Source organism: Schistocerca cancellata, chromosome 3, assembly GCF_023864275.1.
Source record: "Schistocerca cancellata isolate TAMUIC-IGC-003103 chromosome 3, iqSchCanc2.1, whole genome shotgun sequence".
Lineage (NCBI taxonomy): Eukaryota > Metazoa > Arthropoda > Insecta > Orthoptera > Acrididae > Schistocerca > Schistocerca cancellata.
The window spans coordinates 571,567,839-571,582,580 of NC_064628.1; positions in this window are offsets into that span (position 1 = coordinate 571,567,839).

Here is a 14,742-nt window from a genome sequence, read left to right on the forward strand (position 1 = left end):
ACCACATTTAAGATCTTTTGCGGTTGGAGAACAGAGGCAGTGGTTACTGGAATAGAAGACCAAAGTTGGGGCACAGTACTTAAGTTTTCTGCGAGTAATTTCAATTTGAGTATTGCCTTCTGAAATCTCCTTTGTTGGAATAAATTTGAGTTCACAAGTGTGTGGTGTCTCTAGTAACGTGCTTCTATCGATAGTTCCTATATTGTGGTATTAATTCGCATCTAGATTGTTAGCCATAAGGCGCAGTGTTCTCTAGTGGTAACCATTTTGTTTAGTCAAACGACAATACCGAAGAGAGATCAGAGGACCTGCTAGAGTGTTACGTTACGTGAGCTGCATACAAAGCAGACGGAATGTAGTTGAGGTATTCTGTATACACGTAGTACATTACACCTTAGATGATCCTACGGAGTGTGATTTCCAATATTATTAACTCTTTTGATCATCGTATTAGTTAACGTCATTGACTTCGTTTCACTGCCCCATTTCTCTCAAGTACTTTCGATCACACGTGAGCAAACGTCTGCGACTGCTCGACTGGACCTCAATGAATGCCTGCTAAATAAATTTGTGAACAATGAGGATTTAGCTTTCGATATGAAACATATTCATGATGAATAAAACCTGAAATATTGGTCGCTGACAGACATTTTGTGGTTAAATACTTTTGTAATCTCCCCACGGAAATTTACCCTCTACCACGCAATAATTAATAATGGTCAACCAAATCATCCACATTTATTCACTTTTGGAAAGTATCTGATCGGATTTCTAGTAATATATGCGCCGACAGCTCGTCGACGCCAAGGTATTTTTCTAGTAAGATTATTCTTTGGAATAACAGAGATACAGAGATGTATTCTCCATGGTTATTATAGAGGGAGAAGGAGGACAGCTTCGGAAGTATCTGTTGGAAGATTGTCGGGTTGCTAAAAGAGACATATTTGCTCTTCTTCTCGCTAAAGCGAGCTATTAAAGTTTGTGCCACTAGCGGGTTATTGGTGGATAGAGAAAAACGGTAAACGAAAATTAAGTAAGACTTGGAATCAACAGAAAACGGAACATGTAATGGAGATGGATTGAATATACTATTTTCCTCAGAAATAAGATTTGTGACCCTTTTATTCTAGAGTGAATGACGAATGAGTTCTCTGTCTGAATCATTGATGATTGCCTTGGCCCTGTAATTAGTGGGGAAGTTTCAGCTGTGACGAAGAGAACCTGCAGTCACCGAGTTTTGATAAAATCGTCCAAAAAGGCTTCGTCCACATCTGTAATTCTAAATCTGTCGTAAAAATGAGCGAATTGTTCAAACGATCGATTTTCCCAACTGAATGCAGCGCTTAACAATAATAACAAATGTAAAGATCTTTTCCAGCAAACCAGCCGCTGAATATTAAGACGAAGGGCTCCACCAGAGATTCTATTGGGCTGATTCCACGTAAATGAAGTAATATATTTAAAACTGTACACAGATAAAGGACAGAGAGAGAGAGAGAGAGAGAGAGAGCGAATGAAATTCGAGAAAATACTCAGAATCCTCCATTAGCATAATTGTTTGCCTGTCTTATCACGGATCAGCCTCAAGATAAAACAGGAGGCCCTAACTGTATTGTACCGATTTGTGTGTGAGAGTGAAGGGGTAATAAAGGCGACAGATACACCTCAGTACAGACAAAACATTACACCAAGTTAGCGGCAAGCTGCATTCACATACTTTCATCAATTACAGTAGAATTCATTATACGTTGCCGGGATAAAAGTTAATTAACCTGGAAAGACGACATCGATTTTAATACGAACACAGTGTATGCCACCTGGGGAGCAATAGATGTACTGATAATGGTTTCAGCGTCGTGAACCAGCAGGTAGATTAATAGCATCGCCATCTGTGTCTACCCATCTATCCTTTAATAGGGAAAGCTGACAGCCAGAAGGCTTAGTGTGGTACAAACATGTGAAGCAAACAGGCAACCATACTTCGCAGAAGCACTCGTGCTTCCTACAGCCGTCTGAGCGAGTTCGAAATGGTCAAATTGTGGCCTTATTAGTGGCAGGATGGTTCTTTCGGAGAATATTCACAGACGTTGGACGTGTTGCCTCAGTTGTGCAACGATTCAGATGTCAGTAGTCACGCGAACATTCTCAGACCCGGTAGATGAGGCTGTGCACGTGCACGCAGCGCAGACGCCCACCCAGATCGCCGTGCTGTGCGGGCAGCCACAACAGCTCAAATAAGACGGTTTGTGAGCCCAGACGTGTCAACACAAACTGTTGCGAAACGGTTACTAGCCCATCTTCCAATCAAGCCACGGCGTCGACGTACACGACTCGACTGGTGCCGTCAGAGGATCACTTGGAAGATGGAATGGTGCGATGAAAACAGATTCTCCCTGCACACAGGTGATGGACGTTTGCGCGTACGACAAAGACCTGCGTATCGCTGGCATGTGCCTTGCGGTCTGAGGTGCGGTAAGTGTGGTGTCACCGCCAGACACCACACTTGCTAGGTGGTAGCTTTAAATCGGCCGCGGTCCATTAGTACATGTCGGACCCGCGTGTCGCCACTGTCAGTAATTGCAGACCTAGCGCCACCACATGGCAGGTCTAGAAAGACGGACTAGCTCTCGCCCCAGTTGTACGACGACTTTGCTAGCGCCTACACTGACGAAGCCTTTCTCTCATTTGCCGAGAGACAGTTAGAATAGCCTTCAGCTAAGTCCATGGCTACGACCTAGCAAGGCGCCATTAACCATATCTGGAGAGAGTCTCATTTGTATAGTCAAGAGCGATGTACCACAAGGATGAATTAAAGTTAAGTAAACAGACGATACGTACTTTTCTTTATAACATTAATTACGTATCCTGTTCCAGACTTCACGCCGGTCGGCGTGAGTTGACGCGTGCCCTTTCGGTAACCTCACCTTGTGTCTAGACTGTCTTGTCTAGACACAACAGTAAGCTATTCTCGTTCACCTATGGTGTTTCTGGAGGGAACGCTAACCAGCGCTCGGTACGTGACGAATGGTGCTATACCCGTTCTTTTGAAGTTTTTGCAACAGAAAGGTGGTGTGTTGTTCCAACAGGATGACGCTCACCGACACACCGCCCGTGAAACTGAAGGCGCTCTGTAAGACACGCAGCAACTTTCCTGGCCAGCACGATATCCGGACTTGTTCCGAGTCCAGATCGTGTAAGACACGGCGGGATAAGAAGTGACTCGCGTGACTCCTCAACGAACAATTCTTACAGAACTACTTGAATGGGTCGAGAAATTGTGGCTTAACTTATCCCATGACAGTATTCGCCATCTGTACGATTGACTGGATGCCAGAGTCAACGCCTCCACTGCCACCTGTGGAGGCTACATCACGTACTGTAAGGGGTGTATCAGCAGGGACACCGCTTGTACTATCGATATATAAATGTAATCATTTCGTGTAGTCGCCCGCATCTTGTGGTCGTGCGGTAGCGTTCTCGCTTCCCACGCCCGGGTTCCCGGGTTCGATTCCCGGCGGGGTCAGGGATTTTCTCTGCCACGTGATGGCTGGGTGTTGTGTGCTGTCCTTAGGTTAGTTAGGTTTAAGCAGTTCTAAGTTCTGGGGGACTTATGACCACAGCAGTTGAGTCCCATAGTGAACCATTTCATGTAGTCCATGTACAGTGTAGCAACAATAAATTAAGAGTGAATTGGAAACCTCTAATATTGTGCACTAATTTTTTATTCCAGCAGTGTATATATGATCCACCTTTCTTCTTTGGTAAGTCAAACCAACGCGGAGTCGTTAAAATATCATTATCAGTGGTTCACAATTTAATGCATGTAACCGAATCCAAAAATAAGGCTAACTATTTGTACGGCGCATGGTGTTAGAGAGAGATGTGTGTCAAATACGTTTTCCTGAGAACTTTTCCCGGTATGTTGTTTCCCGGCACAACGCAGAGGACAATATCTAATAGCTCTTGACGACATAAAACCCAAACACTTCTTTTCTAAAGCGTGCCAAATGTCGACATATTTTGTGGGTCAGCGAAATCATTGAAACTACAGTCAGGAAATATGGACTTGGGCGAGTAGCGTAGGCCAGTGCACTCCATGTCAGCTGGCGCCAAGCCAGTCACAGAGTGCCAACGCAGGTACTGTCTCCCAACGTTGGCAATCTGCCTGCACGATGGAGTGTTTCCAACACTGGTTTATGCAACAGCCGACCGATTTCAAGTACTCAGCAGCCGCCCTAGTATATATTTCATACGAACGCTATATTTGCAAAAATACAGAGTTGGGGAGCCTAGTATTAAATCTGTGAACTTTGATTTCGCAAAATACGATCTCCATTCCCTTCAGCTATCCTGAACGCTGCGTATAAATTACACTCAAGGTCGTCTCGTTTTAGTGATATAGACAGCGGTGATTCAGATGCAATTTAGATAAAACATTGGTAAGTACACAAAGTTAGCGAAATGTACTTCTTGTTGTTGGGGTGTTCAGTCCAGAGACTGGTTTGATGCAGCTCTCCATGTTACTCTATCCCACGCAAGCGTTATGTACATCTTATCGGAATGTAAAATAAATGCATTCATGCTGCATCGAGATTCTTGTGGATGTATATATTTCTAAATCGTACATTTTGTAATAGAGACAATTGCAGTTTACTAAAAGATTCTTTCGTTAACTATTGTATACTATATGATATTTTGAGTGTAGGACTTAACATATAGGAGATTTATAATTAAAATTCCGGGTTCAAAAGCCATTAAAAGAAAAATCACTCGTCAGAATGACGTCAGATTTGAACGGAATCGAATAAGAGGGTAACGTTACGAAAATTTAAGAAATAAAAAACAAAAATGAAATAAACGAAAATAGTGTCACTATATCAGAACATGCAGAATAAAAGATGCAGATCAGACAGCTGTTCCTCAGTCTGCGTATGAGATGCTCGACATGACTCTTGCCTCCATGTACGATCACGCGCTTCTGGTAACGCTCTTTTACAAGAACTGTGACTCTGTTCCAGCAGCTCTGCTGAAGTACCGGACACTCAAGAACATGAAAAAAAGGCGTTGTTACGATGTCTGCCAAGGGTCTGGAGAAAATGGTTACGGAATTCGAAAAGAGAGCTGCTTTTGAAGTGAAATGCGGCTTAGGAAGGGAAAAAAATGATCCGACTTCAGTAGAAGTTGCGGTCACAGCATTGTAGGACGGGTCGAGTGGTGGTGTATAAACGTGCAGTGCACAGGGAATTAGGACATGCCTGTGAGCATAAAATTTTAGCAAACATCCTGGATCGCTACCCATATAAAATTACCCATGTTCAGGAGCTGCTTCCTATTGACCTGCCACTAACACAAACGTTTGCTCTAGAATATGTTGCTTAATGGAAGTGGACAATAAATGGGCACAAAACATTCTGTGGACAGAAGTAGACAGTCTCTATCTACAAGAACATGTCAATACACAGGATTGCAAAATATGAACAAGAGAAAATCCGCTCTCACATGAATCGCTACTGCTTCATTATGCAAAGGTAGCTGTGTAGTACGGGTTCACGGCATCGTTTATCGAAGGGCGATATTTTTTTCGAAGAGATGGGCGTTGCGGGTCCTGTTTGAAAAGTCCCTGGTAAACGCTGTAAGAGCCTTTTGCACACCACCGTCATTCCTACCTTCCAGCAGCGTGGATGTGTGGGTAGGATCGTTTTTAAGCAGGATGTCTCTTATGAGCACCATTCACAGCCAGTGAAGCAGCTTCTGCAGAGATAATTTGGAAGTTACTAACTGTTACCAGCTGTCATTTCCCTACAGCCTGGCCATCCAAATCACCCGATCTTAATCCCTACGACTTTCTGCTGGGTGATTATCTAAAGGATGCTCTTAGCAGTGCTCCGATTACAAGTGTAACTAAACTGAAGGCATGCATTGGGCAACACATTCTGAACGTGACCCCTGAGACGCTCCGATGTGTTGTGGAACATGCTGTTCCTCCATTTACTCGTCGCAGGAAACTGTGGACAGTATATACATAGAACATGTCTTGCGGCAGCCTCATGGCAAATAAAACCCGACTTTAAGAGGAACGAACACGTCGGTCGAGACTGGGTATGGAAATAAATTCAACGGTGACAAGCGAAAATTTGTGCCGGACCAGTACTCGAACCTGCTCTACGCGAGCGGTAGCCTTAACCGCCTCTGGACACGGTTTTCATCTCACCCAATTTCTCCCCTTTTCACCCACCCCCCATCGGTGCATTAACTCCTTTGCTCGTAACTTTTGGCTGATTCCCGCAAGAGTTCGGACGTAGTGTGCACCCGCACTGAAATTACCGTACGTCATCTGCATGTCCGACAGAACAGACACCACACACACACACACACACACATACATATAGTAAAAACGGATTTAAATGTTGCTTTTTATGTGGTTTCTGGGCACAGGACATCTGAAACATCGATGTAATTGTTGCTTTTTATGTAGCTCTTTGGCTTCACGACAAAAAAAAAAAAAAATGGCTCTGAGCACTATGGGACTTAACATGGCTAAATGGTTCAGATGGCTCTGAGCACTATGGGACTTAACATCTATGGTCATCAGTCCCCTAGAACTTAGAACTACTTAAACCTAACTAACCTAAGGACATCACACACTTCCATGCCCGAGGCACGATTCGAACCTGCGACCCTAGCGATCACGCGGTTCCAGACTGAAGCGCCTAGAACCGCACGGCCACACCTGCCGGCGCTTCACGACCATTAAAAACCTTTGTCATTATTGATTTTCATGCCGTTTTTGGCCTCAGGAGAATTATAGAAAATTTTTTCCAATCCATTGTTGTATGTCTTGCCCTGATGGATGGGCATCCTAACTACAGCTGCCACAACTGTTGAATACCAAACATGTCCGCAGTATGGTTGATCTGCAAGTCGCGCTATAACCGTCGTATTGCACTTCATCAGGCGTTTGTAGTTGAACTCAATTACTGTATGATGCTTACAGCCCTATGTAATGGAAAAATTTTCGTTTTTTTCCTTGCCATAATGTTTCCCTCTGCTTTGATAATATTCTATTAATATATTATGTTAACCTAAGTAGCGGTTATTTTTCTTCACAGCATTTCGAAACCGGGTCTTTTTGTCCGGCGATTATCAGATAAAATTTCCTTTGTTATGCTATTAAGGTTTTCCAAACTTTTACACATCTATCGTGAGGTATGTAAACGTACTCTTTTCGCTGTCTTGCAGTACTGATAGTGTTATTGTTAAAGATGAAAACACAAATTCAATCTCGTTGAGTACAGTTCATCAGTGAAATTTGAATGTTGATGGCTTTAGGTAAACACTAATGATCGTTTTGGAAAAGGTGGTTGTGTATTTTATTACATATGGTAGTTGTGACGACAGTTTGAGACATATTTTTATAAAAGTGTAGAGAAATATGCGTTTGAACATTGCAGAAGTTAGTTACGAGTTACGAATACTAAGAATCAGTCACACCGATAAAAGGTCATAGGAATTTCAATCCTCCAGAGTACTCTCTGCACTTGTAAGTTCGCAAACCATTGAATTTCTCTGACAATGAAATGGAAAACTCATGTATAACCATTTACATTACGTGAAATACTTTAGACTGTGAATAATGTGGTTATTAGCGTGTAATTTGTTTCTCAGAACAAAAATGCAATCCTTCCCAGAATTAATTGCTATAATTTACGAGCTAATCCACTATGCAGTAAATATCCAAGTACAGGTACGGCACAGCAGTGCATTTTAGATTGTCGGTGACCTGTATCCAGCGGTCGTATGGAATTCAGCGCGGTGGTAGCACGTGCAGACAAACAGTCTCATTAAACGTATGCACATGGTTACAACTTCAGGTGTTCGAAAAGTGTTTCGTTGCAGGCTGTAAAACTGGCATTAATATAATTTATCCTCTCGTGCTGAGACTATGTCTACACGTAGACTCAAGTAACAGTAAAACAAAGAAGAACTTATTTGATGCTTTACGCTACAGTGTGTTCCACTAATAGGTTTCCCATAATACCTTACACCATAGCTACAACCTCGACATGTCAATATTAATTCAATAAGCTCAGCAATTAAGGGCAGGTATTCATTTACGGACTTCCAGCATGCTGGACTATCTGTGAATTAGGAACTTCCATTAATGAGTACAACGAAAAATTTAACAGAGAGAGTGGGCAGGAGGAGATGAACAGAGACAGTGGCAGATGTAGATGGCCAGAGTGTTTGGGGTGGACGAGGTGGATTGAGAGAGGGGTGAAGGACAAAGAGGGGTGAAGGAGAGGAATGGACTACCGGAAGGCTGGAATAAATTCGTACCAGGGCAACGCGGGGCACTCAGCTATTTCTCTATAAAAATACTCGAGCCTTATTGAAATCAAAAGTGCTTCAAGCCATCTTAAATCGAGAGTATAAGAGTTTATTACGATCAGACCATTTCGCAGTAGGCAAGACATTGTTCGTAAAGGCCGCCATTGGCCGAATAAAAAATGGGCAGAAGATTGCGGTTTAACGTGCCATCGCCGAAGCAGTCCTTAGCGCAGGGACAGAGAAACGCCAGTATGAAAAAGTCGTGGTCACTGTTTTTGCTATGCACCGTATTTCCTTTAGCAAAGGCCGTATATGTAAATAAAAGTTTTCGCTGCGTGTCACAAAATGTTATCGACTTTGTTGCTGACTCTATTCAGAATGTATCCGCTTGCGTTACATCTATTCGTTTATTTCTTCCACATTCTGGCGCCTGGATATGCAAGTAGAGGGTATGCCTCTCGAAACTTCGCTGATACACTGCAAATTGAAGCGGAATAAGCTCTAGAACATTTCATTGTATGGTTGACCCTGGTCCCCAACGGTTTCCGTAGTGACTGTGACAACCTGAATATTCTAGCAGGATAATTTCAGAGGATGCACTAACGAAGCTCATTTTGAATTAAAAATCGTAAGTGTAGAAATAACTACAAAAATTCTGCATTTAGAGAAATTGCAGCTGTTTTCACCACCTAGTGAGAGAAAACTGTAAACCCAGTGATTAATCCATTAGATTGATGTGCAGGAACAAGGTGACGAAAGAGTGTTTTCAAATACCTATTTTGCCTTCTAAAAGCAGTTTTTCCGTGATTTTTTTTTCCGAATTACGGTAGACGAATGGATGGGGAGAGTTTCCACAGAGTTGTAGGGTGAGATGGGAGTAGGGGCACATGCTTTGAAGGATGATAGTATACCTGATTCTGAACAAAGAACTTTATATGAACATATGCCCTTTTCTTAACCGTATACCATATACAGCTGTTTGAAAATCGCAGGCACCAATCACTTGTCCTTCTACAGCAGTACTGACGGGCGAATACAGCTAAAGCGACATTAGACTATGTAGTGTTGTCTTTACTGACAATTTCAACGTGCGTTTCGCACAATACCACATCGAAACGTATCCTGAGCGTCGAATCGGTCGCCGTGTAGTCATTTCTACCCCACGGATGTCACCCGGTCTTACCTCATTAAATTACTGTTTGTAGTCTTGGCTTTACTCTGCAGTGGTCTCGTGGTGGCATTCAGTACGTCCAATTCAGTTTTCTTTCCGTAATTAGGGTAGCGCGCCAAGCACAAAGCAATGGTGCTAGATATGTTTCGATGACATTGTCAGGCGACAAGTTCCAGTACTGTCTCTTTATAAAACCTTTTCAATAGCTGTGGCTGATCTGTGAAGTGCACAACTACACTGAGGTGGCAGTGCGTACCGTACACCTCCATGATGCAATTAAATCTGGCGTTATATCTGTTGAATGTTTAGAAGGTCAGAAGCTATATTGTACAAAGACCCTTCGAGTGACTGATTACTTAGTTACTGAAGATTATAATTATACTTTTCCTATTTTCTTGAAGGTTAGCAAAAAGAAACGATTGACGCGAGACGAAACTGGGAGCCTTCTTCTGGAATCATCTGACGAAGAGGAATATGCTGATTTCTTTGACAACGAGAATGAAGCAGAAGTAATAGAGGCTGCAGATTATTTCAGACAATCTGAACAATCGTACGATGGCAGGAATGATGTGAATGAGTTATCGATAAGTGCCATTTTGATACTGATAAGGACCAGGAAACTTAATGGATTAATAATCCGTTAGTTGTGCCTGGTAAAACAAAACGTAAGAAAGTAATCAAGATCTTACCTGACTCAAAGTGCAGTGCTACAGGAACTAAAACTGAAGTAGAAAGTTTTGTCAAATTTTTTTATCCTGAGATAATTGAGCGTGTTGTTGCAAACACATAAATAACAAGTGATCATCTGTAAATTACGCGAGGGACAGAGACTACAGAAATATTTCTGCTTCTGAAATAATTGCACTGTTAGGAGCACTGTTCCTCATTGCTCTACAAAAAGGAGGACGCACAAAGATATTACAGCTGTCGCCATCAAATAGCAGAGGAATAATTATTCTCAGGGCAACATTTTGCTACAAGCGCTTTCTGTTCTTGCCCCGGTAACTGAGGTTTGATGGTACTTCAACGAGAAAAGAGAGACTTGCAGTTGACAAAATTGCTGCCATCCACGATCTCCACAATGCATTTTTGAACAACTTTCGTAACTCGTTTTTTGTTCAGAATCACTATCACCCCTCAAAGCATGTACCTTCCCTCCGTAGTCGCCGTGTATGGTTAACATTCTCTCCTTCTAAAATGAAAAACTGCGGGATAAGCAGTAAAACTTTATTAAGATAATGTCAGGTTTGTGAGGTCTACCGACTAGTCCTTATGACACAAACTCTTACTTTTTTTAAGTCATCAGTCTTCTGACTGGTTTAATGTGCCAAGCTCTTCATCTCAGAGGAACACTTGCAATCTACATCCTCAATTATTTGCTGAATACATTCCAATCTCTGTATTCCTTTACGGTTTTTGCCATCTACAGCTCCTTCTGGTTCCATGGAAGCCCTCATGCTTTACCGGATGTCCTATCAGACTGTCCCTTCTCCTTGTCAGTGTTTTCCACATGTTCCTTTTCCTCTCCGATTATGTGCGGAATCTCGTCATTCCTTACCTTATCAGTCTACCTAATATTCAGCATTTGTCTCTAGCACCACATCTCAAATGCTTGGATTCTCACTGTTCCGGATTTCCCACAGTCCATGTTTCAATATCTTACAATGCTGGGCTCCAAACGTACATTCTCAGAAATTTTTTCCTCAAATTAAGCCCTATGTTCGATACTACCAGACTTCTCTTGGTCAGAAATGCTCTTTTTGCCATTTCCATTGCAAGTCTGCTTTTGATGTCCTCCTTGCTCCGTCCGCCATTGGCAATTTTACTGCCTAGGTAGCAAAACTCTTTAACTTCATCTACTTCGTGACCATAAATCCTTATCTTAGTTTCTCGCTGTTCTCATTTCTGTTACTTCTCATTACTTTCGCCTTTCTTCGATTTGCTCTCAATCCCTATTCTGTACACATTAGATTGTCCATTCCATTCAGAAGATCACGTAATTGTTCTTCACGTTCACTTAGGACAGCAATATCACAGTGAATCGTATTACTGTTATCCTTTCACCTTGAATTTTAACCCCACTCCCGAACTTTTCTTTGATTTCCACCATTGCTTCTTCGATGTACAGAGCGAACAGTATGGGTGAAAGACTGCATTGCTGTCTTACATCAGTTTTTCATCCGAGTACTTCGTTCTTGGACTTTCACTCTTATTATTTCCTCCTAGCTCTTGTACATATTGTATGTTACTCGTCTCTCCTTATGGCTTACTCTTATTTTTCTCAGAATTTCGAATATCTTGAACCATTTTACATTGTCGAACACTTTCTCCATGTCGACAAATCCTATGAACGTATCTTGATTTTTCTTTAGTCCTATTCCATTATCAGCAGCGATTTTAGAAGTGCCTGTCTGGTGCCTTTACCTTTCCTAAACCTAAACTGATTGTCATCTAACACATCTCAAATTTTCTTTTGCATTCTTCTGTGTGTTCTGCTTGTCAGCAACTTGGAATCATGACCTGTTAAGCTGATTCTACAATAATTCTCGCACTTGTCAGCTCTTGCAGTCTTCGGAACTGTGTGGATGATATTTTTCCGAAAGGCAGTTGGTATGATCCAGACTCACACATTCAACACTCCACAATGCATAGTTGTTACTTTGCCACTTCCCCAGAGATTTTAGAAATTCTGATGGAATGCTACCTATCACTTTTGCCTTATCCCCCAAAGCTCTTGTTTCTTCTTCTATCACATTAGACAAATCTTCCCACTGAAAGAGGCTTTCAGTGACCCTTTCCACCTATCCGCTCTCTCCTCTGCATTTGACAGTGGAATTCCCGTTGCATTCTTAATGTTAGCACCCTTGCTTTTCATTTCACCGAAGGTTGTTTTGTTCTTCCTATAAGCCGAGTCAGTCCTTCTGGCAATCATTTCTTTTTCGGATTCATCACATTTTACATGTAGCCATTTCGCCTTAGATTCCCTACACTTTATTTCATTCCTCAGGGCATTGTTTTCTATATTCCTGAATTTCACTGAACATTTTTGTATTTGCTTCTTTCATCGATCAACTGATGTGTATATTCTGTTACCCATGTTTTCTTCGCAGTTACCTTCTTTTTATCTATCTTTTTCTTTCCAACTTTTGGGATTATCCATTTCAGAGATGCCCATTCCTCTTCAACTTTCCTCTTCAACTACTGAGCTATTCCGAATTGCCATATCTTTAGCCTAAGAGAAATTCAAGCGCATCTCGTCATTCTCTAGTACTTGAGTAACCCATTACTTTGCATGTTGATTCTTCCGGAGTAATCTCTTAAACTTCAGCCTACTCCGAGTCTGTATCTAATTCTGTGTACACCTTACAATCCATCATGTTATTTCGGAATCCCTGTCTGACCATGATGCAATCTAGTTGAAATCTTCCTGCAAAATCCGGCGTTTTCCATGTATATCTCCTCTTGTGATTCTTGAACACAGTGTTCGCTGTTACTATCTGAAATTCCAGAATGAGATTTTCACTCTGCAGCGGAGTGTGTGCTGATATGAAACATCCTGGTAGATTAAAACTGTGTGCCCGACCGATACTCGAACTCGGCACCTGCCATTCGCGGGCAAGTGCTCTGCCATCTGAGCTACCGAAGCACGACTCACGCTCGGTACTCACAGCTTTACTTCTGCCAGTACCTCGTCTCCTACCTTCCAAACTTTACAGAAGCTCTCCTGCGAATCTTGCAGAACTAGCACTCCTGAAAGAAAGGATATTGCGGAGACATGGCTTGGCCACAGCCTGGGGGATGTTTCCAGAATGAGATATTCGCTCTGCAGCGGAGTGTGCGCTGATATGAAACTTCCTGGTAGATTAAAACTGTGTGCCCGACAGAGACTCGAACTCGGGACCTTTGCCTTTCGCGGGCAAGTGCTCTGCCATCTGAGCGATCAAAGCACGACTCACGCCCGGTACTCACAACTTTACTTCTGCCAGTACCTCGGCTCCTACCGTCCAAACTTCACAAAAGCTCTCCTGCGAACCTTGCAGAACTTTCAGGAGTGCTAGATCTGCAAGGTTCTCAGGAGAGCTTCTGTAAAGTTTGGAAGGTAGAGGACGAGGTACTGGCAGAAGTAAAGCTGTGAGTACGGGCGTGAGTCGTGCTTCAGTAGCTCAGATGGCAGAGCACTTGCCCGCGAAAGGCAAAGGTCACGAGTTCGAGTCTCGGTCGGGCGCACAGTTTTAAGCTACCAGGAAGTTTCATATCAGCACACTCTCCGCTGCAGAGTGAAAATCTCATTCTGGAAACATCCCCCAGGCTGTGGCTAAGCCATGTCTCCGCAATATCCTTTCTTTCAGGAGTGCTAGTTTTGCAAGATTCGCAGTAGAGCTTCTGTAAAGTATGGAACGCAGGAGACGAGCTACTAGCAGAAGTAAAGCTGTGAGCACCGGGCGAGAGTCGTGCTTCGGTAGCTCAGATAGCAGAGCACTAGCCCGCGAAAGGCAAAGGTCCCGAGTTCGAGTCTCGGTCGGGCACACAGTTTTAATCTACCAGGAGGTCTCATAACAGCGCACACTCCGCTGCAGAGTGAAAATCACATTCTGGAAGCATCCCCCAGGCTGTAGCTAAGCCATGTCTCCGCAATATCCTTTCTTTCAGGAGTGCTAGTTCCGCAAGGTTCGCAGGAGAGCTTCTGTAAAGTTTGGAAGGTGGGAGACGAGGTACTGGCAGAAGTAAAGCTGTGAGTACCGGGCGTGAGTCGTGCTTCGGTAGCTCAGATGGCAGAGCACTTGCCCGCGAAATGCAAAGGTCCCGAGTTCGAGTCTCGGTCGGGCACAGAATTTTTAATCCCCAAGGAAGTTTCATATCAGCGCACAATCCGCTGCAGAGTGAAAATCTCATTCTGGAAACATCCCCCAGGCTGTGGCTAAGCAATGTCTCCGCAATATCCTTTCTTTCACGAGTGCTAGTTCAGCAAGGTTCGCAGGAGAGCTTCTGCAAAGTTTGGAAGGTAGGAGACGAGGTACTGGTAGAAGTAATGCTGTGAGTACCGGGCGTGAGTCGTGCTTCGGTAGCTCAGATGGCAGAGCTCTTACCCGCGAAAGGCAAAGGCCCCGAGTTCTTGTCTCGGTCGGGCACACAGTTTTAATCTACCAGGAAGTTTCATATCAGCGCACACTCGGGGTACTGGCAGAAGTAAAGCTTTGAGTACCGGGCGTGAGTCGTGCTTCGGTAGCTCAGATGGCAGAGCA